This window comes from Sorex fumeus, unplaced genomic scaffold (assembly GCF_029834395.1).
Source record: "Sorex fumeus unplaced genomic scaffold, SorFum_2.1 ptg000265l, whole genome shotgun sequence".
Lineage (NCBI taxonomy): Eukaryota > Metazoa > Chordata > Mammalia > Eulipotyphla > Soricidae > Sorex > Sorex fumeus.
In genome coordinates this window covers 2,807,188-2,833,619 of record NW_026606322.1, presented here as the reverse complement: position 1 = coordinate 2,833,619, position 26,432 = coordinate 2,807,188, and positions in this window count along the sequence as shown.

Genomic DNA, 26,432 nt, shown 5'->3' with positions numbered 1-26,432 from the left:
CGATTTTGCTCGAGCGGGCCCAGTAACGTCTCCATTGGAGACTTTGTTGTTACTGTGTCTGGCATATCGAATACTCTCGGTAGCTTGCCGGGCTCTCCGAGAGGGGTGGAGGAATCGAACTCGGGTCGACCATGTTGGCCGCGTGTAAGGCGAACGCCCTACCCGCTGTGCTATCGCTCCAGCAAAAGCTATTGCTTATCATTTCATCTCTTTTTTCCTTCCCTCTGACTCCTCAACTCAAATTCAGATATCAAGTTTGAGGAGTAGGAGTAATATTGGTGCTTATTTATACTCACTAAAGCCCCTTAAAAGTAAGTACACAAAAGTAAAGAAAAAGGGGATACTTATTTGTAACTAGCGACATCCAATAATTGGTGGGTATTTGACTTTAAAAAATATGTTTTATTGAATCACCATGAGATACAGTCACAAGCTTTCACAACTGAGTTTCAGTCACACAATGATTGAACACCCATCCCTCCACCAGTGAGCATTTTTCACCACCAATGTCCCCAGTATCTCTCCCGCCACCCCCACCCCATCCCACCTCCTGACTCTGTGGCAGGCACCTTTCTTCTTACACTCTTTCTATTTGGGAGCATTATGGTTTGCAATACAGATACTGAGAGGCCATCATGTTTGATTCTTATTCTACTTTCAGCACACACACCCCGTCCCGAGCAATCCTTTCAACCATCATTGACTTAGTGATCTCTTCTTCATCCCACCTGCCCTTCCTCCAGCACGGGAAGCAGGCTTCCAAACCATGGAGCAATCCTCCTGGTCCCTCTCTCTACTGTGCTTGGGTGTCATGTCAGTCTCATATTATGTTATTTTATATTCCACAAACGAGTGCAGTCACTCTATGTCTGTCCCTCTCTTTCTGACTCGTTTCTCTTAGCACGTTACTCTTCATGTCGTTACTCTTCATGTCCATCCACTTATAAGCAATTTTCATGACTTCATCTTTTCTAACAGCTGCATAGTATTCTGTTGTGTGGATATAGGGTATTTGACTTTTAAATTTTTCTTTCTTTTCTCCCTATGCCAACTGGATCAATTAATGTCACTTTTTATTTATTTAATTTTTGTATTATAACACTGACTTACCAAGTTGGCCATAAAATAGTTGTTCCACTTTGGTACATTTACAAAACAAAATACTATGAAGCTGTTAGAAAAGATAAAGTCATGAAATTTGCTTATAAGTGGATGGTCATGGAGAGTTTCATGTTTAGTGAAATAAGTCAGAAAGGGAGAAACAGACATAGAATTATTGTACTCAATTGTGGAATATAAAATGCCAAATACAGTAACAAGTCTCACAATGTTACTGGGCCCGCTGGAGCAAATCAATGAACAACGGGAGGACAGTGCTACAGTGTTCCCATAATATGAGACTGACACCCAAGGACAGTAGAGACACAGCAAGGAATATTGGTCCATGATTGGAAGCCTGCCTCATGAGCTCAGGGAGAAGGCAGCTGGAATAGAGAAGGTCATGAAGTCAATGATGCTTGTGGGGACAGTTAGGTATGGGAGATGTGTGCTGAGGGTAGGTAAAGGACCAAACATAATGGCATCTCAGTATCTCTGTATTACAGATCATAATGCCCAAAAGTAGAGAGAGAGTAAGAAGGAAGGTGCCTGCCACAGAGGCAGGGGGAAGGTGGGATGGGGAGACACTGGGGACATTGGTGGTGGAAAATGTGTACTGATGGAGGGATGGATGTTCGTTCGATCATTGTATGACTGAAACTCAAACATGAAAGCTTTGTAACTGTACCTCACGGTGATTCAATAAAAAAAAAGATTTGTTTCAACCATTAAATATTCCAACACCAACACCATCACCAGTGTGCCCTTTCCTTTCACCATTGTCCCAAGTGTCCCACCTACCTTGCAGGCACAAATAAATCTACTTCATATTGTTCATCACAATACACACAAAAAGCAAATGGAATTATCAAAACATAGATCAATAAGAATCCACTAGTGATAATTGTTTTATCTCACAGTGCTGTTACTAAAGGAATTGTGTTGAATCCAAAACAGAATCCAAAACACATATTCACTCACCAGTCACTTTGGTGGTTAGTGCTAGTTGATGGTTAGTACTTTCTTATCATTTAGGCTTATTGAGCTTGGTGGTCTGCTATGTAACTTTCCAATCAGAGTTGCTATGGTTCTGCTGGACTGACAGTATCATGAACTTTTTAGGAGCTATATGGATCTGGGACAATTCAGTGGCGTGGCAGTTTGATAAGGTTCAATTGTGGAATCGTTCTTTTATTTTAATTAAATCACCATGAGATATAGTTACAAAGTACAATGGTTGTGTTTCAGTCATACAATGTTCCAACACCCTTCCCTTCACCAGTGTACATTTCCCACCATCAATGTTCTCCTTCTCACCCGCTCCTCCTTGTCCACTGCCCAGTCTGATTCTTGTGGCAGGGACTTTTCTCTGTCTCTGCCTCTGTCTCTGTCTCTCCTCTCTCTTTCCCTCTTGCTCCCATGCTCACTTTTTATCTTTTTCCTTTAGGGCATTATAGTTCTCAATACACATACTGAAAGGTTATCATATTTATCCCTTTACCTGCTTTCAGCAGAGTGATCATTTCCAGCTGTCACAGTCATAGTGGACTTTACTACACCAACTGCTCTTCCTCCTCCACCATTTGGCCTTTTCTATGTGAGAGGGTGTTGGATGTGGCTGCTGGCTGCTCTGCCATCAGGAAGAAAGGGGAATCTGCCCACCTCATTCTGAGAAGGTCCCAGAGTTCTCAGCCCGGACCAGCCTACCTGGAAAGATTTGGTGGTGTCATGTTCTTTTTGAGATGTGATGCTGAGCTGTTTCTCTCATGTCACTTTTTTAAAGGAAAAGTTAATCAGTTGGGTTTTAAATAAACTTTAAAAGTCATTATGTTAATATTGACTTATTATGATGGGTAAATCTTATTCTCTCTGTTTGCTCACATGTGATCATAGTTATTACACTATTTAATGATAAAGCCGTTAGTATATGTAATTACAAAGGGTAAAATAAAAATGAGTCATAATTTCCCTTGTACTGCCTCTATTGATAAAGTAATCAGAGTTCAGTGATTTTTTTTTCTTACTTTTCTAATCTTGCGAGGATTACAGGAGACCCATCTGCATAAAGAGAAATGGTACTCTGACACACAATTTTTGCACCAGGATCAGGGGCCCAATCTAAATCCATCAGCGAGACCCAAAACACCAAATCACAGTTAGAGTTTTGGCTGTATTACCAATATTGAGTATTTGGTAAAATAATGGAACAATGAAAGGGTAGGGGTCCATGAGGAGAAAATGAGACTCAAGCTGAATCAAGGCCAGAATCCAAAATGCCCAAAGGCCATGTTGGGTCCAGGAAAGAACTAGATGGGAATCAGGATCTAAGAGAAACTCTCAGATTTGAGCTAAAAGAGTTGCAAATAAATAAGCTTATAGAAACAGAATGAGCATCGTCAATACAAAGACTGTGACCTAGGATGCACTGGCCATGCAAAGCTCTTTTGGAGTCCCTGGGGTCTTTCTCTGGTCAACCTCTTTGGGTCACAAAGCCTGGAGCTTTGCAGGTGATTAATAGTGCCATGTTTAGGAGGAAGTTACTGTGGTTACTGAACTTGAGGATCTCCTGGCTTCATGAAATGGTGCTGGTAGATTCAAAATAGGATCAGTAAGAGTGATTAGAAGGTGTGTCTCAAATGCTTTGTCTATGAGGCCCAAGCAAGATTAAAGGTCAAGATGCCAGGAAAAGTAATTATATTATATTGTATTATACACAATAACTATTGAGTTTTCTGTTACTTATATCCAGAGTACTCTATACTCTAACACACTTTTAAAAGTCTATACATGCATATGTAAATATATAAAACAAATTGACAAAGATTACTGATATTAAAATATTGTGTTTTTTTTTACTTTATATATGTATACAATATAATGCTTTTAAACAATAAACCTACCTTACCAAGTAAGATTTTTGCGATTAATAGGTGCTTAGAATATCTGATTGGAATAATACATTGAAAAGATATTGGGAACTCACAATGCCATCAGGAAGTCTGCTGAAGCATGCTTGGAAAAAAAGCAACGAACCTTTAACTAGGGTGCTCCAAACCAAACCCAAAACCAGTCTGGTGAGTCCTCATCCTCTGCTGCCTCTAATGTCTGGCCACGATAGCTCACATGCTGCCAGGCTCGAGTGCTGGATTCCATGGAAGCTAACCTAGAAGCTCGTTTGCTTTCACCTGTCACCAGAAGACCTACTGACCTCTTTGTGGAATAGTTGCCAACCCTGAGCCTTGTATGCACCAGGCATATGCTCTGTCCCTTGAGCTATCTCCTTTACTCCAAGATCATTAATTTTTTAAATGGTGAAACTATTTTCTAAACACAACTATACTATTTTCTAAACAAATACCAAACACATTGAGAAAAAAATAATTTTATGACAAAAACGGTGTGTGTACCATTCCTGTTTGAGACACGTTTATCTCACATTTTCTGGTTTTCTAACTGAAATCTTGCTCAGAATCCTACCACAGTTTCAGTCCCTCTAATGAAGTTATTGTCAATAGAAGTCCCTGTTTTAATATAAAAACAAGTAAGCTATATATAATTCAACAATCCACTAAATTAGATAGAAAATGTTTTCTTAAGCAGGTAAGTTTTTTGCAGAGGTGGTTAACAGAGTACCAGAGACTACTGATTTATGCAGGTAGATTGAAAAGTGCCCCAAGGCAATGGAGGAGATGCACGTGCATATGCTGCCAAGCCTGTGTGCTGCTTGTGTCCATATGGCTAAGCATATGTGGTGACTGAGCACATGTGTCACCCACATCTTCCCTCTTGAGATGTGTACTGGGGTTCTCTTCACCTTTGAAGAAGCTCAGGTTCTCTCTTGAGCATGTTATTCTCTCTTCTCACTTTCTCACTTCCTTCTTCCCTTTACTCACAAAGCCTCCAAAATAAAACCTGTTTTTACTTCACTGCTTGTCTTCTCCTGAAATTCTTTTTCTGAGAGAAAGGCAAGGACCTGGAAGTCCTAGGTAAGGCCTAGTACTGGTTTTCCTTTTTCTGAAAAAAAAAAAAAAAAAAAAAAAAAGCAATACCTCATTCCAGCCTGAGTCTATGGCTCCCTGAGAAATTGGGTGGTGGAGATTAACTCCTGTGATGGTCAGAACAACCGGACATCAAGTGTGGCTTGACAGCTACCTAGTGGGGCTGGTGCGACTCAGGTCCATGCTGTGAAGGAACTCATCGTAGACTAATCAGTTATAGCCCTTTTCATGTGGTTCTGGGGTGACTTAGGTGGACTGGGAGAAAGTGTCTCTCTCCTCTCTGCTTCAAATAAGTCCCCTAGGAATTCACTAACATCATACTTGGCGAGCCAGCCAAGAGATTGCCACGAAGAACTCCATGAAGAAGGCGGTAATCCATGAAAATGTACTGAGGAGATGTGCTACTTTAGTAATCTTAAGGGGGAGGACTGTAATAATCTCCGTGCAAAGGTGTGCGTACATGTGTACCCCGATAGTTTCTCATATTGGGCATGATTCTGTAGCTTCACAACTTGGCACTCAAAGTCTCTTAAGATCATGAGCTTGAGACCCCAAGGACCACTATGTGAAAAATAGAAGAAATCCACTAGTGAAAACATTCTGGAGGTTAAGGCAGGATATCAACTCCCAGGCAGAAATCCTTTCCCCTTATCTTTGCTCTCAGTTTAACAAAGAGAACTGGCTAGAGATTTTGAGGAGGCCATTGAAATGCTAATGAAGCCAGCCAGATACCTCTAAGCAAACGAAGTCAGGCAGGGAAAACAAAAAAGGAAAAAAAAACCAGTGAAGCAAGTAGGCATGGCATAGGTTAGGCTCGGGCATGCAGTTGTGGTCTATGCACCCCCAGGCCCACCCAGGGATGCCTGGGGTGGAAACAGAGGACACTGATGGACACGTCCAACTCAATGACACTCTGACGAATCAGGGTTCCTTTGCCAGGGCATGGAATGGTAATCCCTTCTGCTTCTTTTATGAAAGACACAGAGAAAAAGTTTGCCAAGGAAACATCCTGTTTTAGATTTTGCTTTTTCATAGGTTGTTGTTGTCTCACCAAGTATGAAGTCAGTGGACTCCCAGGGGATTTATGTGATGTGGAGAGGAAAGAGATGGCCACTTTTTCCCAATCCACCTCTGCCACCCTGGGAACTGTATGGGAAAGCTAGGGATGATAAATCTGTGATTGAGCCCCTTCATGGTATGGACCCAGGTCTTCTGGGTCCTTGCCTTTCTCTCAGGAAAGAATTTCAGAAGAAGACAAGCAGCGATGTAAAGACAGGCTTTATTTGGAGGCTTTTTGAGGAAAGGTAAGGAGGAAGAGAGAAGGAGGAGGAGGAGGAGTAGGAGGAGGAGGAGGAGGAGGAGGAGGAGGAGGAGGAGGAGGAGGAGGAGGAGGAGGAGAAGAAGAAGAAGAAGAAGAAGAAGAAGAAGAAGAAGAAGAAGAAGAAGAAGAAGAAGAAGAAGAAAAAGAAGCAGCAGCAGCAGCAGCAGCAGCAGCTCAAGAGAGAACATGGGCTTTTTCAAAGGCAAAGAGAATCCCAGTACACATCTCAAGAGGGGAGATGTGGATGACACATGTGCTTGGCCACATGGACATAAGCAGCACATAGGCAGTATAATATGCACAAGCTTCCCTCTTTCAAGTTGCCTTTATTGGATTTTTCCCAAGCTGCCCCACATGGGGCTCTCTAGCTAGGTAAGAGCCTGTTGGTAGGGTGATTGCCAAGGGGGTAGAGTTGGGATTGGTTGATGGTCTTCTTTGAAATCCCTTTCCTTGGCCTTAGTTCCTGCTGAAACTACCCTTAGAGGAAGGGTACAGCTTTCCTTGGGTCTGTGCTGACACCAGCTAAGGGTCTTATCAGGTCTTAGTTACTCTGCTCAGGTGGGCTTTTTGCAGCCTTGGGCTATTCGTTTTATTACTTACCAAGGAATTCCATTGCCATGGGGCCCTTTCCTGTCTGTCTGCCTACATCACTGCCATCAAAAATAAAAATTTTGTGTCAAGAATACTATGTACTCAATGATATATTTATTAGAAGTAAAAAATCCATTAAAGAAGAAAAATGAAGCCTTCAGGGTCAGGTGAATGAGAACAGTTGTAGTTACTGGTTACTGTAGTTACCGGAGCGAACAGATGCCATTGGGCTACACTAGCACGCGACAGGGACAAATGGAGACGTTACTGGCGCCCGCTCGAGCAAATCGACGACTAACGGGAAGTTAAGTGATTAAGTGATTTAAAGAAGAAAAAAATTAAACAAGCTATTTAGAGAAAGATTCAAAGAAACTCAGACCTAGTTAAGCACATTTGTATCTATCTCCCTCAAATTTTCCCTCCCAGATTTCTAAATACAAATATTAGGAGAAACTTGGTAGTGGGAGATGGTTCTAAACAATACTTAAGAGGTCTGGGAGACACTCCTGGTGGAACCTGACTAATTCAGGCCAGTAATACAACGCATCTCAGGTGTAGTAGTTCTGGGGCAGTCAGGGCTACGCTTGGCAGGAAGCAAACTCCGGGCCTCACACATGTGCGACATGCATGCCAGCCCTTTGTGTTATGTCTGCAGCCTCAGGAAGTTTTTTAAAATACCAATTTCATCATATTATTCACATTTTGGTGTGGCAGCCCAAATCTATCTTTGTGCTTTGGTTTCCACTATTTATACTCCCTGTGAACTTCTAATTATAAGCCAAATGGGTGGCTGAAGACTGCAGGTAAAATTCAAATGACTGATGCACATGCCTTGCGTATATTCGGTCCTGAGTTTTATTCTTGGCATGCGACTCATTCCACGATACCAGCACAACTGGTCCTGAGCAGCACCACCTCACTAATCATGGCAACTTCAGGTCTACACAGCCAGGCCAAATATGACCCCCAACCCCGACAATAAACACAAAAAGATAAACCTCCACAGGGTTGGAGAGACAGTGCAGTGGGTAGGATGCTTCCTTTGAAGGTGGATAAACCTGGGTTTGATCCTTGTACCCCATGTAGACCCCTGGGCACTGCCAAGAGTATGTCCTGTGTACCACTTTCAGGTGTGGCCTAAAATTAAACAAACAAACAAACAACACCCCCACCCAAAAGAAACACAACCACTCACATAACCCCCCTCCAAAATCCAACAGATCTCCAAACAAGCCTGGGGCCAGCAGTCATTCCATCTTTCCAATTCTGCGCCTAGAGAACACACATCCAGAGACGAGCTTGGGGAGTCCCTGTGCTTTGATTCTAAGTGCAGCATCTCACTGTTCTTTAGTTAGGACTCCTGCTGAGAACCAGCGGCCCAAGATACACTGAGTGCTCTTACACAGGTCTAAAGGGATAACAGTAGCCCACACAAGGATCCTAGTATTTTAGGGGTCTAAGGCTTCTGCATTTACCTAGGGGGTAAAGAGTTCGGGGAAGGAGTTACAGTTTGGGGGTCAGTAACACCCAAAGGTAACACCAGTTTCCTGAGCAGTAAACTCTAAGGAGAGATCGCTTCCTAACCAAGAAAAAAAAAAACAACTTGTTTGGAACAACACAGAGAAGGTCCCGTCCTTATACCTGCTTCAGGACTCCCAGAAATAGTTGGGTGGAATTTGAAAGTGGTCAGGTTCCCAGAATGTAAGGTGACAGCAGAACCAGAGAAATGCCATTTTTAGCTAATGTGACTATTTTACTGACTCTATTTTACTTCAGACGGGTGGCCTGGGACAACATGGGTTTTATTAAATGTGTTTGTTATGTTAAGGCACACAGAAGTGACAGAAAGATAAAAATAACATTTAGGTGAAGGGGTTGTGGGCAATTATTTGAGGTAACAATTCAATAGGGAATGTTATAATTAACTTAGCACACATTTTAGAAATATAAGCATGAACATGTTATTAAACTGTTATATCACTTATATATTTATTTATGTGCATATATATAGTTAAAGACCAATATTGTCTGGAAAGTTGCTAACTTGACACTTATGAACTATTTATAGCTTCCACACTAGGGACACAGATTCTGTTAATTCAAAATAATGTGGTTGGGCCAGAGAAATATTTTAACTGGTAAGGCACATGACTTGCAGGAAGCCAATCTGGGTTTGATGATCAACAGCCTTCTGAGCACCACCAGTTGTGATTCCTGAGAACAGAGCCAGGAGTGAGCCCTGAGCACTGCCAGATGTACCCAGAATCCAAATAATAATAACAATAGAACAACGTGGCTTGAGACAAAGAAAGTACTCTTATTAAGACTTGAATAGGGAGGAAAGAGAGGAGTCACTTCCTGCTTATGGAAAAGATAAAAGAAGAAGCTAAGTGATAAAAGGTCTTCGGACACCAGTTCAAGCCTGAGTAAGATTTAGTTGGAGAAGAAGTAAGTCTTAAGTTCCAGTTCCTGTCCACCTTTATCTCCTCGGACCTCATCTTCTCCCATTTCTACTTAGTGTCTTTATTATTTAAAGCATATTATTTAGTTTTCTTTCTCTCTCTCTCTCTCTCTTTCTTTCTTTCTTTCTTTCTTTCTTTCTTTCCTTCTTTCTTTCTAAAATTGGCTTAGCACAAACACTCATTCTCAACATTTTTCATGATACAAGTTCTTCCTGAGTATTATTTCTGGCTTTATTTTCACACTTTATCTGCAGGATTCTACATGGAATCTAAAGGTCTCCAAGAACTCCTTAAGTGAATCACATACACATGGTACATCCAGGCTTAGACCTCCCATTTTGCCTGCATGCAGAGGGGTGGGGTTGATGACCAGTGATACACACTGTGGTACACAACCTGGCCAGCTGTGCAATGACAAGAATGGTGTGTCCTCCATTCTCAGGTGGACACCATTGCTATCATCCCTGTGCACATGCCCTTCTCTGAGCTAGGGGTTACCCGATCTTTGGAAGACTTAGATACAACCTTGGCCCAGTAACAGAAAGCACAGGCTGGCTGAGATCAATCCCTGGTCATCCTTGCAAGGGCATGCTACCCGATGGAGACTCTCTGGTATTTATCATGCTTAGTCAGGTACCTCTTCAAAGGTTATGAATATTGCTCAAATAATCCCAGGTATAGTCCTAAGTGGCCTGATGATTTTCAGATGGATTGCAGTGATTCTGCATTTCCAACAAGGAACCCTTCCTTTTGCTTTTCCCTCATCAATACACTGTTCCAGGTGACCAGAGGAGTCACAGCCTGGTTATTATTGAGGACTTTTCTGAGAATCTGGCAGAGGCCCTGATCTGTGGGGCAGATTGTGTTATGATTAACACCTCATATGGTGAAAAGATGGGGCTGTTTAATGCCCCAACATTGTCCCAAACTGGATGTGGATCAGCTACAGCATGCAGAATTTGACTAATCACACTAGGATACTAATTTGGGGGGGCCTGTTCAGAGCACCCTAATGTTTATAGAAACCACACCTACTATGAAATTCCATAACCTCAAGGGGTGCAGTCTTTTCACACTTTGATGTGCATGTGAATCATCTTGGGATTTTGTAAAAATATAGCGTCTGATTCAGCAGATTAGGGTGGGGCCTGAGACAAAGTGTTTCTAACAGCCTCCGAGTTGAAGCTAATATGGTTGCCCCAAGGACCATACATTTACTATTATTTTTGCTGTAATGGTGCTGGGATTGAACCCAGAAACTCACACATGAAAAGCAAATTCTCTACCATTGAGTGGCACATCTGGACCCCCAGAGAGCATACTTTGAGTAGCAAAATATATTTCTGGAGGAAACAGCAGATGAAAATGTCCCAGATTTCAGATTCTGTATTATGTATACACCTTTCTTATAGTTGGAAAAGAATACAGTCAAGATAAATGGAAATGACCTTTATTCGTTTGACCCTTACAGTTTCCTCTCACAGAGACAACTGTTCCTTGAGAGTAATCAGAGTGTCCAAGATGAACCTATATGCTGGTGTTTCCACACAAAGTAAAGTCCCTCAAATGCTCAACTAAACACTCAATGCCTCATCCACCCTCCTGGTAATACTGAGTGTGACAAGTGTGACTCAATTCTTTTTAAGAGTGGGTAGAAGAGATGATGTGAGATTATTCATATTGTCAAGAAATGAGTTCTAGACAGCTGGGTATTTCAGGGCTCCTGACAGGTACCAGGGTTCTTTTTTCTTCACTCTGCACCTATCGTCCAGGGGCAGCTAGCAGGACTGGGCAAACGGGAATCAGACATAGATAAATAATGACTTATTCCTGTTTTCTAGGCGGTGTCTGGTGAGGAGGACACCAGGAACAAATATCTATAACAAATATATTAACTCTTTAGTAGTTTTACAGCAAGTATCTGTTTTGAACACATCTGGTGAGAGGGTGGAACTGAGGTTTGGCAAAAGATTTAGAAAAGGCTGAAGAGTAACCTGAGAGCTAAGATTTTCCTAAGTGCTAGCATGGGAGCATGGTCGAATTAGGTCTCCCGGCAAACAATTTAGAGAAAGGCCAGGAAGAGGAGTAGCAACCAAGAAAAGTCCCTGGGATCAAGGGCTTCCAGGGCACCTGGAAAGAGACTGGAAATGGAACAAAGAAAGACTGGAACAGGAAGAAGACTGGAAATAGAACATTCCATTAAGCCCATGCTTAACAGATCATCATATGGTGGGGTGGTGTTCCTACTGAGATACAAGGACTTTCTCTGATTTGCTGGTTTCCTAATTGGTTTTATAAGTATTTCTAGTAAAATTAAAGATAGAGAGGAAAAGGGGGTCTGTATGATCTTCTCAGGTCTTTGCCCCTGAAAGTGGTCTAAGTCAGACCCAGATGCTCCAGGACAGGCCCACAGTCTAAGGCCAAGACAGCCACCACAGAGAGGGGCATCCTTGCCATCTAGGAGCTCAGACCCCCAAGTGTGAGTTCCGTCCTAGTCTCTTCAGGGTGAGTTATTCAGTATCACCAAACTCCTCCCTGGCTCTAAATTTGGTTACTGAAGAGTATTGACCCGACCATGAAAAAGTTGAATGGTTGTTGCACTACACAAGAAAGAAAGTAATTCACACTTGAATGTCCAGAATTACTCAAAACCCTTCCACGACTGGTGCTGCCTTCGTGTATCATTTGCCAGAGTAGAAGACTGGATGGAGGAACTCAGGAGAACCGGAAGAGCAGGGGTGGGACTGAGTGGGCTGACCCTGGGAGAAGAAACAAACACCGGAAGAGACGGCTGGAGCCTCGCTGCCTTTGATTTTACTTGTTTACCTTCTCCTGGGTAGGGGCAAATAGAAGCTGCTCAGGATATTATTTTTAGAGCTATTTTCAAACTGTGTGGCTAGGAAGGGCTGTGTGTGGTGCTGCATGACTTTGAGGAATGTTTTGCTTCTTGGGTTTTCTTATAGTGGGGTTTTTTTCCCTCGGTGTACCAGCATTTTAAAGTAAACACTATGAAGAAAGTAGTCCCTGTAGGGTGTGTTTATGAGTGTGTGTGTGTGTGTGTGTGTGTGTGTGTGTGTGTGTGTGTTGGGGGATAGTTGCTGACTCTCAAGGGTCCCATATTATTTGCCAAATTCTTTCGGCACTCAGAGATAGCCTGAGGGCTTCTTTTAGAATGTGAGAGAGGTATTTCTAGATGAGGGGGTATTTCTAGATGAAGTTTCCTTTATATCAAAAGGAAATATTTCTATAACAAGACAGAACTATCACTGAGTATTTGAGAGAGAATTAGAGTAAGAGCTGGGAGGCTTCAATAGGGAGCCCTGAGGGACCTAGTTTTGTTTTTGTTTGTGAGGGTACACCTGGTGATACTCAGGGATTATTCCTGGCTTTGCGTTCAGGAAGTAGTTCCGCAGTGCAGTGCTCCAAGGTTCTTTTGGGATGCAGGGGATGAACCGGGTTCACTGCATGCAAGGCAAGTACCTTACCCACTGTACTATTATCTCTCCAGCCCAAGGGATTTAGATTTACCACCACAGACTCAGATTCACCTCCTGGCTACTCAGGAGCTGAATGAAATTTAAGGTAAATTAGCTAATTTCACTGGGTCAGTTTCCTCTCTGTAAACTGAAGGTGAAAATGAGTGCTTGGTATTTTCTTGGTATCTACCTCCAGAGCACAAAAGCTCAAAAAGATATACATATCTATGTTCACTGCAATGCTAAGGAATAACCCAATATATAGAAACAACCCAAATGTTGAATAGCAGATGAGACGATAAGAAAATTGTGGTGTATATTACACAATGGAATACTACGCAGCTGTAAGGGGAAAATAAAGTATTTCAGTTTGCTGCAACTTGGAGGATATCATGTTAATCAAAGTAAGTCAAAGAAAGAAGGACATAGATGATCTCAATCACCCATGGTATATAAAATAAAGTGAGATGGTATCAAATGATAATTAACCCCTTGACCTTGGATTACAAAACGGAGGTTGCCAGGTAGTGGGGAGAAGACAATTTGGAGGTGGGATGGAAGAGTTAGGTTAGAAGTGACAAAGGGAGTCATAGAAATCACTTTGGGAATTTTGGTGGTGGTGACTAATTTTGTACAGCCAAACTAGTTAACACTATTGCTAATATGCTACCTAAACTAAATATATTAATTTGAAAGAACCAGAGGTAATGCAGATGTTAAGGCCTCAAATCTCACCAACCCTGACCACAGCCTCTCACTCCAGAGTGAGAAATAGCCACCGAGAACCTGAGGGTGTGGCTCCCAAACAAAACAGAAAAAATATGGTAAGAAATCAGTGTGCTAGCATGAATATTTTAAGAAAAAAGAGAACCTATAAAGAGAATGTAAATGTAACACAGTTTAATAGGTGTTCAGTCTTCTCTGACTATCCGCGCTTTCCAACACCCTTCCTAATTATGACACTTCCTTTGTGCTGTTGCCCCTTCCTGTAGAAAGGTATTTTATTTTGCTCAAAGAACCCCTCATCTAGGAGGGTCAGCCGTGTGCAAGCATGTACCTTATCCAATATCTCTCCAGTCCTCTGTACAATTAAGTTTAATAAAAAATTATTTGTCCACCTCCCCAAATTGATTAATATTAGAGTTTTGTTTCTATTTTTGTATTTAATTTGTGTCTTCATTTTTACTCCAAAGCAGAGATTAACTGTGCATAGTATACAAAATGGGCTTGCTATGTAATAGTAAAGCCTGGTTTGATAGTCGAACCATATACTTAATCTTAATGGTCAATCATGGCAATTCCAGCAAGCAATTCCTTACTCTCTCTTTCCTCCCCTTTGTTGCCAAGTATGGGGTTTTCATACACTTGGTTTCAGGATCTATACACTTGGCTGTGGTGATTGCCATGTGTTGCATACTTAGTTTTAGTGCTTGGTGAGGTTCTGTACATTTGTGATGCTTACATACATTTGGTTGTGGTGCCAGGAATCACAGACAGCAGTATCACTAGAATACCACTCAGCACATAGGGTGGTACCAAGGATTGAGTATCAAACTTGAGGCCACACATCTGCTAGGTAGGCAAGCTACCACTGAGCCTGTGTACCAAAAAGCAATTCTTGATGGTTAATTTGAATGACTGTTAATAAAGAATAATGTAAAATAGGTTTTTAAAAAAGTAACAGTTCACCATGAATTAAAGTTTCAAATTCACTCATTATTAAGTTTCAGCATGCAATGTTCTAACATCAATACCTTCACCAGTGTCCACTTCACTCCACTACTGTCTCCAGTCCCTTGGAGATAAGATTAGTATTGTGATGTTACTGAATGAAATCTGAATCTGAATGAAATTTCAATCTAATTCTACATTAAGTTGGGAACAGGAAAAATAACCTTTACTGTAGTTTCCTACTAAACATGTTATTAATAAATGTTTCCATGTTGGCACACAATGATAAGCTCCAAGTAATAGAATCTGAATGTGAAAATCACCTGCTGTGATTCTGTTCTCTTGAGATCATTATGGTTGAAACTGTCCCATGATGGCCAATTGCTCCTAAACAATGAAAGATAGACTATTAACATTTATTTGCTCTCAATCTGTCATATGAAAAGGCCTTGCTATGAACATCTTGTCACTGTTTCACTGGTTCTTACCTGGGTTGACTTGAAGACCAGAGGCTGGAATCATCAACAGCAGAGGATGTTAAACATCCTGTGTAAAAAAAAGTTTTCTATTTGGAGATAATCTGGTTTCTGTCATAACTACGTAATTGTTTCAATTGTTGTAGCATAAAAAAAAGTCATAGAAAATAAACAGGCATGCTTGTATTGGAATCAAACTTTATTTACAAAAACAGATTGTTAACAGGCTAGGCATGGGCCAGAGGTCAAAACCTGCCAACACTGGATCTAAAAGATTCTGCGCAATCATGCTGCTGCAACCCTCTCTGAAAGTTCAAGTCAGAGTACCTACATGTGACCTCTCAAGGGGGCCCACATTTTCATACAACATAGAACTGTGTCCAAATGACAAGTGTTGAGAAAGAGAAGGAAGCTCCAACTCTTTTTTTTGGGGGGGGGAGGAGGTCATACCAGGTGATGTCCAGGGTTTACTCCTGGCTCTGCATTCAGGAATCACTCCTGGCAGTGTTCAGAGACTGTGTGGAATGCCAGGGATTGAACCTGAGTTAGCCATGTGCAAGGCAACTGCCTTACCCTCTTTCCTATCTCTCTGGTCCCAAATCTCCATCTTTTTTCATGATTGTGCCCAAGAAGTCACATAGCATCACTTCTACCACGATGTATGTGTTGAGGCAGTTGCAAAGCCCAACTGAGTGTGAAGGGGAGAAAGTGCACTCTGCCTCTTCATGGGACAGTGACAAAGTTCTAGAAGTGCATATAGGACCAAGGATATTGCTGAGCACATTCTGGATTATTCTATACTCCACACTTACCATCTTCCATGTGATGATTTAATTCTCCTACAACATTTTAACCTTTAAACCATTTCAAAATCCTCACTTATACAGTGGAGTTGACATCCTTTGTGCTTCTTTTGTCATAAAAACATTCACAAATACAACCTTGGGAAATTTAATTTTACTTTCTCAAAGAAGCAGCCAGATGATTCAGAATAAGGTAGGAATACTTTTAATATTGCAAATAAAATAAGAAGCCAAATTTCCAACCTTTCTCAGAGAACTCTTATAGTTTATTGGGAAAAAAAAATTTTTTTTTTTCAATTTGAGAAAGACTTATCTAGGCTTTAGGCTAGACGGGGCAAAAAAAACATTCCTTCCAGTCCTACATGATCCAGTTAGACTTCCTGGAGTAGAAGTTGGAATTCCTATAATCATAAGCTGCATGTATTCAAACATGCTGTACTCAAATGTCTTTTCCCTAGAGCTCTCCCTGGAAGCTTAGTGTAGGATTCGCTCCTGGCTATTTCTGTCTCGTTCCTTTAGAGACACTACTCACAGCTTCTCATCACTTTTAACCATTTTCAGTCTCATTCAGCAGTTTCCTCTCAGCAGGAAGAAAGGGGTTTCTTCTTTCTGGATTATCATCTGGAGCACTGGTCAACAGGCTTTTCCTTGGAGGATCAGTCTGGACTCCAGTTAGTAGAAAAAAAAGTGTAAGATTTTCCTGCTCAATCATTTGACTTCTCTTTCTTGACTATGAGAGCAAGCAGGTCTCAAGAACAATGCCCATTCTGACAAAATCACTGTGGAGCTCTTTATGCAATGCTTTCGGTGGTGAACGGAGACGTGATGAGCATAGAGTCTGTAGGGACAATACACGCGCACAGCAGACCTCAACAAGCCCACAAATGTTGGTAATCATGACATTGGGAGTAATGTTTATTTATCATACCCATGGCGTCTTCTTTTCTGGGTTCTTGAGTGTTGAAGTTCTCACAGTAGGTCCAGGAATTGGGGTGGGAGATAGGAGGGAAGAACCACGCAGCAAAAGGAGAAGCAGCAGCATATACAGAGTGTGGGGAGACATTTGGTACAAATATTTTTTTCTGATGCATTTGGTAACTGAGAGGCTAAGTGTGGACATTCCAGTTCTCTGGTTCAGCCTGGTAAGGGGGTCTCTGTCTTAAGATGTTTACCTCCTTCCCTGCTGCTCATCCCCTACTGAGAGCCAACCCTTCTCTCCCTGACTCAGTAGCTTCTATAGAGATAATTCTGATGTCAGGAGCAGAGGCTATTGATGTCAGAGGGGGAGAGCAATGACTATTCAGAAACAAGTCTCCTCTCATCACGCAAATACCCATAATTAAGAAATCCAGAGACAGATTCTGTGTCATGGAAACATAATTTCCTTTGACTCAGAATGTTCCAGGAATTGCTGCAGGCTATCAACCTTTGTGATGCCCTGGGTTCAACAACTTTACTTTTTGCTCTGAGTGTTCTGGGGTAAAAATGAATCCAACCAAGTATTTTTAAACGTCTTCTATGCCACTCAATCGAGGATTTGTAAAACAGCTTTCACGTCTCATGGGTGATCTAGTGACCTGAGAAATGATGTGGCTAACAAATGAGCACCCGAGTGAGCCAATTACTAAGTAAAAGGTAAAGGCCCTCCCGTTGTTCATCGATTTGCTCGAGCGGGCCCAGTAACGTCTCTATTGGAGACTTTGTTGTTACTGTGTTTGGCATATCGAATATATCACGGGTGTCTTGCCAGGCTCTGCCGTGCGGGCGAGATACTCTCGGTAGCTTGCCGGGCTCTCCCAGAGGGGTGGAGGAATCGAACTCGGGTCGGCCATGTTGGCTGCGTGCAAGGCAAACGCCCTACTGCTGTGCTATCGCTCCAGCCCTAATTACTAAGTGGTAGCCTCTAAATGCTAGGTACATCCTGATGAAAAGCTAAAGATGTTAGAAACTGTTCAATTGTGTTGCTCCAAAGTTCACTGGATCACTTGATCACTTGGCTTCCCGTTAATTATCTATTTGCTTGAGCGGGTGCCAGTAACGTCTCCATTTGTGCCTGTCGACTGCTAGTGTAGCCCAATGGCATCTGCTCGTTCTAGGAACACGAAGAGCCTCAAACCGATCATTCAGGGTCTTGACGAAGAAGTCTGTCCATCTGGTAGGTGGGCGGCCATGCCGTCTTTTGACATCCTGTGGAATCCAGTCGGTAACAGCTCTAGTCCAGCATTCGTCTCCAAATCTCATTGCGTGTCCAGCCCATCTGATTTTCGACGCCTTGGCAAATGAGACAGCTCCATTGTTTGTTTTCTGTTTGGTTTTGTTTTGGGGTCACACTCTGAGATACTCAGGACTTGTGGCTCTATGTTCAGGGGATATTCCTGGCGATGCTTGGAGAACCATACGTGGTACCGGTGATCGAGTCATCGGCCATGTGCAAGACCAGCGCCTTTACCCCTTGCACCATCTCTCTAGCTCCAAAGTTTATGTGCTGAAGTCATCAGACATCTGTGGCCTAAGCCAATCCTTCAAATGAGACCTTCTATAGTGAGAGGACTTTCACAGACGAAATCAAATTTAAATGAGATCATTATGGTGCATACCAAAGAGAGACACCTGAAATAAATTTGCGGGGCTCTCAGAAAAAAATCAGTTCTGCTGAGGTCTTGATTTTAGATTTCTATTCTCTGGAATGGAGACAGTACATTTCTGTGATCTGAACCACCAGTCAGAGGTGCTTTGTTATGACATTCCGAGAAAGCTAGTGTGGACACAGTGGACTTCTTAGGCCTCTCTGTATAATTAGGTGAGAAGACTATTATTTCTATAAATTAAATGTTTAAGGGGATTTTATTTACTAGAGATTCAATATATCAAATGAACTTGATAAATTCATTCATTTATTCATTCATGGATCACTTTATCCTGGCTTATTAATTTTTAAAACTTTATATTGGTGATTTATTGGTGATGGGAATGAGCATACCAGTAGTAGTAGACATTCCCAATGCTGTCTTTGTCAGGGGTCACTCCTAGAGATGCTTGGAGGATCATATGTGGGCAGGGGATCGAACTTGGGCTAGCCACATGAAAGGCAAGTTCCTTAACTCTGTATAACCTCTCTGGCTCCCTAGTAATTTTATTTTTATAATGCCACTCTCTGAGAAGTACTTTTCTTTGTTTACATGTTCATTGCTTCTCCACTAACTTCACAGTAATGGATGATAAATTTATTGAATAAGAATTTTACCTGTTCCATTCCCTCTCTCTTTCCATTCCATATCTAAGTACTCTTTTTTTGTTTGCTTTGTCTTGTTTGGGGGCCACCCTGGTGGTGCTTTGGGGCTACTCCATCTTGTTCGGGGTGGAGGGAGAAGTTATTCCTGGTAGTGCTCAAAGGACTTAGGGAACCGTGTGATGCTGGGAATTGAACCTAAGCCTATCACACACAAAATGTGCATTTCAGTCCTTTGAGCCATCTCCTTGGCCTTCTAAGTACTTTTATCAAGCATTCCATGTTCATCCTTCTCAGAACACACAGAAATTCTTTTTTCCAAACTGCATAGGACTACATCTCATGGCCAAGATGCAGGTGAACCTGTATTAGCTGCATGTTGGTCACTGGTAGAGAGGTGCAGCATGGGCTGAGGGTGCCCAGGAAATAGCTCATAAAAGAGGAGGGACCTGCTCTTGAGAGGAAAGAAAGGAATAGGAGGGGGCCGGAGCAACAGCTCAGCGGGTAGGGCGTTTGCCTTGCATGCGGCCGACCCGGGTTCGATTCCCAGCACCCCATTGTTCCCCCGAGCACGCCAGGAGTAATTCCTGAGTGCAGAGCCAGGAGTAACTCCTGTGCATTGCCGGGTATGAAGAAAAAAAAAGAAAGGAATAGGAGAGAGCAAAGGGAGGTGTGAAATATTCCAAACCTTTTTGCCATCTTTTTAACTCTTAGGGACGGTGTTTTGGGCAGAATGAGGTTGCCCTAGGCCAGGGTTTGGGCAAAACAAAGGGATGGAAAAGATGAACAAAGCTAGACACTTCCTTCTAACACCCTAAAAGGTCAGAGTCAAAGGACAATGGCTCTTCACTCTGGTGGCACAGGAAAATCAGTTTGGGAACCTGAAACAGAAAGGGCCAATGTCAAGACCCTGTCTTGATCCAGGGTAGCCCAGAGACTACAGGCAGAACTCTGGAGGTCAGAAATCCTTTTGGATGTGGATCGACAGCAATGGCTTCTGCTGTGAGCCCCAGGCCCTTCTGGCTTAGTTATTCGACTCATGGAGTTCCGGAATGACACTCAGACATGCTGGGAATAAGACATCTGGCTGCATTCCACAAGGACAGCCTGATTTTCCTGAGTATAAAAAGTGCCTGCTTGTGACATCAGAAGAATGTGTTGACAGATCTGCATCCTGTTTCCGGTTCTCTACTATATGTTAGGGTGGGAGTAGTAGCAACAGCTGCAGAACTAACCGGTATCCTGATTTGGTGGATTCTTCAGCTCCCTGTGCTGCTCATGGATAGCACCACCAGAGGAGGAGTTTCCATCATGGCTAGTTTTTGTTCACTCTCTTATTTTGAGGCCGCTTGGAAACTTGGGTCCATAGTTGTGGAATCTTATTTCTTGTGCCTTCTTAGTTTGATTTCTTCTGACATGATCTGTAAGGCTCTCTCATGATGCTTGGCCCAGAGAGGACTCCAGTGAATGAGACAGTGGTAGTCAGAGAAAAATACTGCTTATTTCTTATTTATTTCTTCCTGATCAAGATACTCTTGGTGGAAACAGAAAGGCAAAGCAAAGAGAGAGTTGGCCAGTACTCAAAATAAATCTGGAAATGCTGATAGTTATCTACAAGACGTCAGGCACTGTGCAAGGTACTGTGGCAAGGCAATGATAAATAATATATGCCTCTTGTTCTCCGGTCTCTGATAATCTAGTTGGAGACACAAGATATGAACATTGTGGAAAGTTAACAATGAAGGATTGACATCACTTCCCAAGACAAGAGAGCTGTTGTCAGGGAACTTTCAAGAGTATAGAATGTATTGCCAAATAAGTTCTGAGGCTGGTTTGGACTGGTCAGGAAAAAGAGTCGACTCCAGGCTAAGCTTGTTAGAATGAGGGGGGAAAAACAGGTTGATGGGAGCAAAAGCAGAGTCTGGAGTGGACCCCAGCATGCTGTGGTGATCAACAGGAAACCATCTGGCAGGGACCAGAAGACATTGAGGTCGGTTGAGAAGAGTGGAGGGTAGCGCTTCATAAGTGAATGTTTTGACCCCCGAACCAAGGTGAGGTTTCACACTGCAGGATGCAAGGAGCAATGAAGGTTTTGTCAGCAGAGACCTGAATTTTAGCCTCTGCCCCCTGTCATCCTCTCTACTGAGTCTCAGTGGAAGATCTGGATTCTCTTCTGCTTTTAGTACTATGAGGGTTTTCTCTAGCATCAACCTTTTGTGCCACAATTGTATTGTAGACAATACAATACTTGAGAGAATACTGGGGGCTCACTGACCACACTCTTTCAACTAGGAATCTGCTTGTTTTTGAATTTGGCATTGCACTTCCTGCAAAGGGCGGGAGTATCCAGGTAGTTCAGGAGACTCCATTCCAGCCTCCGGGACTGTTCAGTGACTCAGCAACAGTGGGTTTTGCAACAGGCTTATAGAACCAGACCAACTGCTTTCTGAAGGAAACCTTGTTGTCCTAAGAAAACCTCGCACTGGTTCTCTGCCCTGTTGGGTGGAAATTCCTTCTGTCTTTCTGTTGCATGCTGGTAGCACATGTTCTGGAACCAGCTTTGGAGCACCTAAAAAGGGTCATGGAATCAGATCTCAGTTAAAACCTTGGCTCAGCCTCTAACTAGCTGTTTGTCCTAAGGCGAATTACCTGAACTCTCTCATCTAAGGACAGTCTTCTCATCTGTACAACTAGAACAACAATATTTTTCAGGGTGGCTATAAATATGAAGGGGCTCATGTTAGGCATCAAACATCAAATCTGGTTCTTCTCTTCCAGGGGCTGGGCTTGTGGTGCAGCAATAGGGCACTTTTCTTCTGTCTGCTGAGGCCCTGGCTTCCATCGACCCGCTGTGGTGGCACCACCACTATCACCACCACCACCACCATGCCCAACAAAACACACAGCTATTTTTCTATTACAAAGCACATAATATTTCTACAAAGAAAGTTAGCCATGTGTGTCTTGGTTTTCCCTAATTTTTGACTTTCCAACCAAAGCCTAATATTTGAGTCCTGAAGTTCAATGCACTCTCTCCACTGTGAGTGCCATCTGACCCAGAAGTGGTGCAGGGAGAAAATTCTGTTGCCTATGAACTGATCTGAAAGATCTGACTTCCCTTCGCCAGGTTCACTAAACAAGCCTGTTACTCAGGAACAAATCAAACACCAAGAAGAGGGGATTTTGATACAAAGCAAGAAACATAAGAGTTCTACATATAAAGATTTTCCCAAACAACTAATACAAATACTTATGATAGGATGTTTACTAGATTCTAGGAACAGTTCAAAGCACTTCCAAAACATTCATTCATTTAACCCTCATAAACAACCATAACTGGGAGGCATTATTTTTCCAGTTTATAGTTGGGACGACTGAATCCCAAAGGTGATTGGGAAAGTCACATGGACATTACGGAGAAGTCAGGAGCAGGTTCTGCATGGGGTTGGAAATTGCTGCACAAAAGTCAGGGAAAAAGAGAGCCCACTGAAATATCTTCTTTCAGGTATTACCACACGGATTTAAACTTAGATAGATCTGCCTCACTGTGGTATCTGAGGAGATCCTGAAGCCCTTCTTCCCAGATAACTCTGTGGGATTCTCGACCATTCTGCTTTCTTTGATTGCCCTCAAACAGCAGGCATAAGCCAGGCATAATCCTAGGTTCTGCTAGGACACCAAGATAACTATGATGGGTTATGGGTCAAGAAGCTCCCAGCTGAGTGAGGGCTGTCAAGAAATGACCCAACAGCCCCAGTTACACTGCCTGTCTTCACAGAAGCAAACCTCTAAACCTCTCTTTGGTCTCTTCTTTCTCTCATTTATGAACGCTGACAGTGTTAATGTTTTAGTTTTAGGCATTCAATGTTACTACACCACACCACAAAGCTCCACTAACCCTGCCTTACTGTTCCTACATCCTTCTTCAGCTGTCCCCTCCCTCCACACATCTCCTCCCAGGGATCCTTCACTTGGTAACGTCAGTTGTGTTGTCGGTGTCTAAGTATTTGTTTTCACTGGACATTGACTATTCCCTTGCTTCATTTTTATTTACTACTTAGTGAGTTTGGGAGTGGTGCTCAGGGCTTCTCCCAGCTCTCTGCTCTGGGGCTGCTCCTAGTGCTCAGGGAATCATGCAGCACTGGGGGGGGGGGGGGGGGAGTGTCAAACCTGATTCTCCTGCAAGCAGAGCATGTGCCCCAGCCCAGTGAGAGGTCCCTCTGCCCACTGTTTCCCTATATCCTTCATAAGCGAGTCCATCCATTATTTGTCCTTCTTCCTATGACTTAATTTGCTTACTATGACCCCTTTTGGTTCCATCCTTTTTGTAGCAAAAGGTAAGATTTCATTTTCGCTTAGAGCTGAACAGTATTCTAGTGTGTGTGTGAGTGTGTGTGTAATTTTTTTTTAATCTACTCATCTGTTGCTGGGAGTTTGGAATGTTTCCAGATTGTGGTTATTAGAAATAGTGCTTCAGTGAACATAGGTGTGCACATATATTTTCTACTTAGTTTTTGTGTTCTAGGGATAGGTATTAGGGAGTGGATGGACAATCACTGTCGCTGTCACTGTCCTCCCGTTGTTCATCGATTTGCTCGAGCAGACCCAGTAACGTCTCCATTGGAGACTTTGTTGTTACTGTGTTTGGCACATTGAATACATCACGGGTAGCTTGCCAGGCTCTGCCGTGTGGGCGAGATACTCTCGGTAGCTTGCTGGGCTCTCCGAGAGGGGTGGAGGAATCGAACTCGGGTCGACCATGTTGGCTGCATGCAAGGCAAATGCCCTACCACTGTGCTATGGAAGCTTTGCCGTTAGCTTTTGAGAGATCTCTGTACTGTTTCCCATAGAGGCTGCATCACTCTACAATCCTGCCAACAGTAATGAGGTTTCTTTCTCACTGCATCCCCACCAACAATAGTTCCTTCCTTAAATCAGGATCAGAACCATCATATCCATTCATAGGAGAGGCTCTTGCACAATTTTCCTCTGTGTTGCCAAGCAAGGATGCCTCTGCCTTTTTGTCTTCCTCTTTGACCACAAATTCATCTATGTTCTTTGAACTTTGTGTCCTCTCGCCTTCTTTTTCCTTTCTCCTTTTGTTTTTCGTAGTCCCCTACAAATATTTTCAGGATTTACTCCAAGTATGCATTCTTCGACTTCATGTATATGTCCAAGGTAAGACAAAGAATGAAAAGTTTTGGGAAATACTGATCCAGACCTTGTTAAGCTCAGAGCAGATTATTTTGTCTTGTGACTCTAGAGTTTTCAATCTCTATAGTCTTAATAGTTTATTGAATACACCAAGATGTTCTCTTATTCAATATTCTTTGGCTAAGAATGCTAATAAGATGAAGGGCATTTCAGAAGGAAATGTTCCATAGTGTACCAGAAACAAGAAAGAAATAAGTCTGATGACAAGTAAATTCTCTCCTGCTTTTGGCCTCATAAATAGTCGTTCTGTATCAGACTTCCAATAACAAAGCCTGGATGGTGTTACTGGGGGAGATCATAAGCTTGAAGTAACAGAGATACAGTCGTGTCTGGGGCACTAAACAAGGAAGAAGCCCATGAAGGTGATGGTGAGAAAGATCAACTATCATTCCTTTTACTGATGAGTTACTTGTTATTCAGCTACAAGCCTGTGAAGAAAGTGTCTTTGAGAGAAGACCTTTATCACAAATCCCTTCTTGCTTCCATCCATTAACTCCACCACCTTCCCCCCACTGTTCCAAAGAGCCTTAAACACTGTCACTTGCAGAGTTCAATTACTTCATGTGATGTTTTTTTCTCATATCTCACTGAAAGGTCATGAAACCAGATGGCTTACCTTCCTTTCTGCTGTTTTGCTAGCCCCAGAAAAGGCTCTTTGTCTTTCTTGGTTTTATACACTGATCTATCTAGAAGTTTATGCATTAAACTTTTTTTGAAGATTATATTGTGTGCAAGGCTCATAGAATACAAAAGTACAAAGACATACTTAATGTCTTTCAGGAACTAGCAATCTGTGAAGACATATCTAAATAAAGAAAAACAAATGCAAACACAGAAGAGATTTTGTGGGACTTGCATGGACTTTTCTCCTTACCGTTTTAGAAGGTGGTTCTTTAAAAACATGCCTCTAATATCTGATGCCCTTTTTCTCCTCTAGAAAAACCAGTTGCTCCTTTAAGGTAAGAATCTAACAGGTCAGGGAATAAGGACAGACTCTGGATCAGGATGGACAATTCCATTCTCCCTCCACTATTCAACATTCCAGTCAGTAGGAAACGCGAGTCAGAAGCCAGCTTGGTTCCACCCTCCCACTTGAGCCGGCAGAGACACAAGTCCAACTCACTGCAGCTCAGGCAATGTTTACATCCCCAGGATCCCACTGCACCTGTTACTTCCCCGTTTCCAAGAGTATAACAACCAGGATAAGGCACACACATACCTTAAAAAGTTTAGGGGAAGATCTGGTGAGGAATGAGGTGGGGATGGTATGAAGTAGACAGTAGATTTGGGGCAGGTAATCATGTTTGGCACATCCTTTTGGAATCAGAAATAAGACACATTCAGTCAAGTCTAACCAGGGTTACAAGGTTTTGTTAGATGAAATAAAAATGAAAAACCTCTAAAGGAATAGAGCATGATGTATGGATCAAAACTTTCTTGTTAACTTTCAGTATTTCCTAAACTGGTGATTCTATACTTAGTGGGTGCTTGAATAATCTAGGGATACATAGAAGTCTTCGGGCATTCAGGGGCCACTTTCTGTTTATTTAAAGAAGGTAGATCTTTCAGGTTGCAAGGGATGGGGGTGGTTTCTTTTCTGAAGAGGGGTGGTAGACAAATATTTAGGTTTGAGATTTGAGAACCTCTGAGCCAGGGAATCATCCCACTGATTATCTGGGGTTCTTTAGGAAAGGCTGAAGAGAGAACGTCTACTACATTTGAGATTTGAAGGGTGAATTATTCTCAGGGTGCACCAAATTGGAACAGGGAGAAATTCTAGACATTCCTCTAGAAGAGGAAGGATATGTGGAAGGGCTGTGATTGGGGACTGAGGATACAAGAGCAGGAGAGTGTGTGGGAAGGACGACCGGACTGAGCACCTGCATAACGCACACTAAGCCAACGGGAGTTCATGAGTGGTGAATATGGGGCAGAAAGGACAGCTGTAAAGCCCAAACACTGGTGGGTAGGAAGATCCAGTGTTTCTAGTGAATCTTATTTGCGTGGGAGCAAGTGTTTCTAGTTTCTGGGATAGGATACTGAACAGGGAGGTACCAGAAGCATCTGCTCCAATTGGAAGTCTGGTTGAAGAT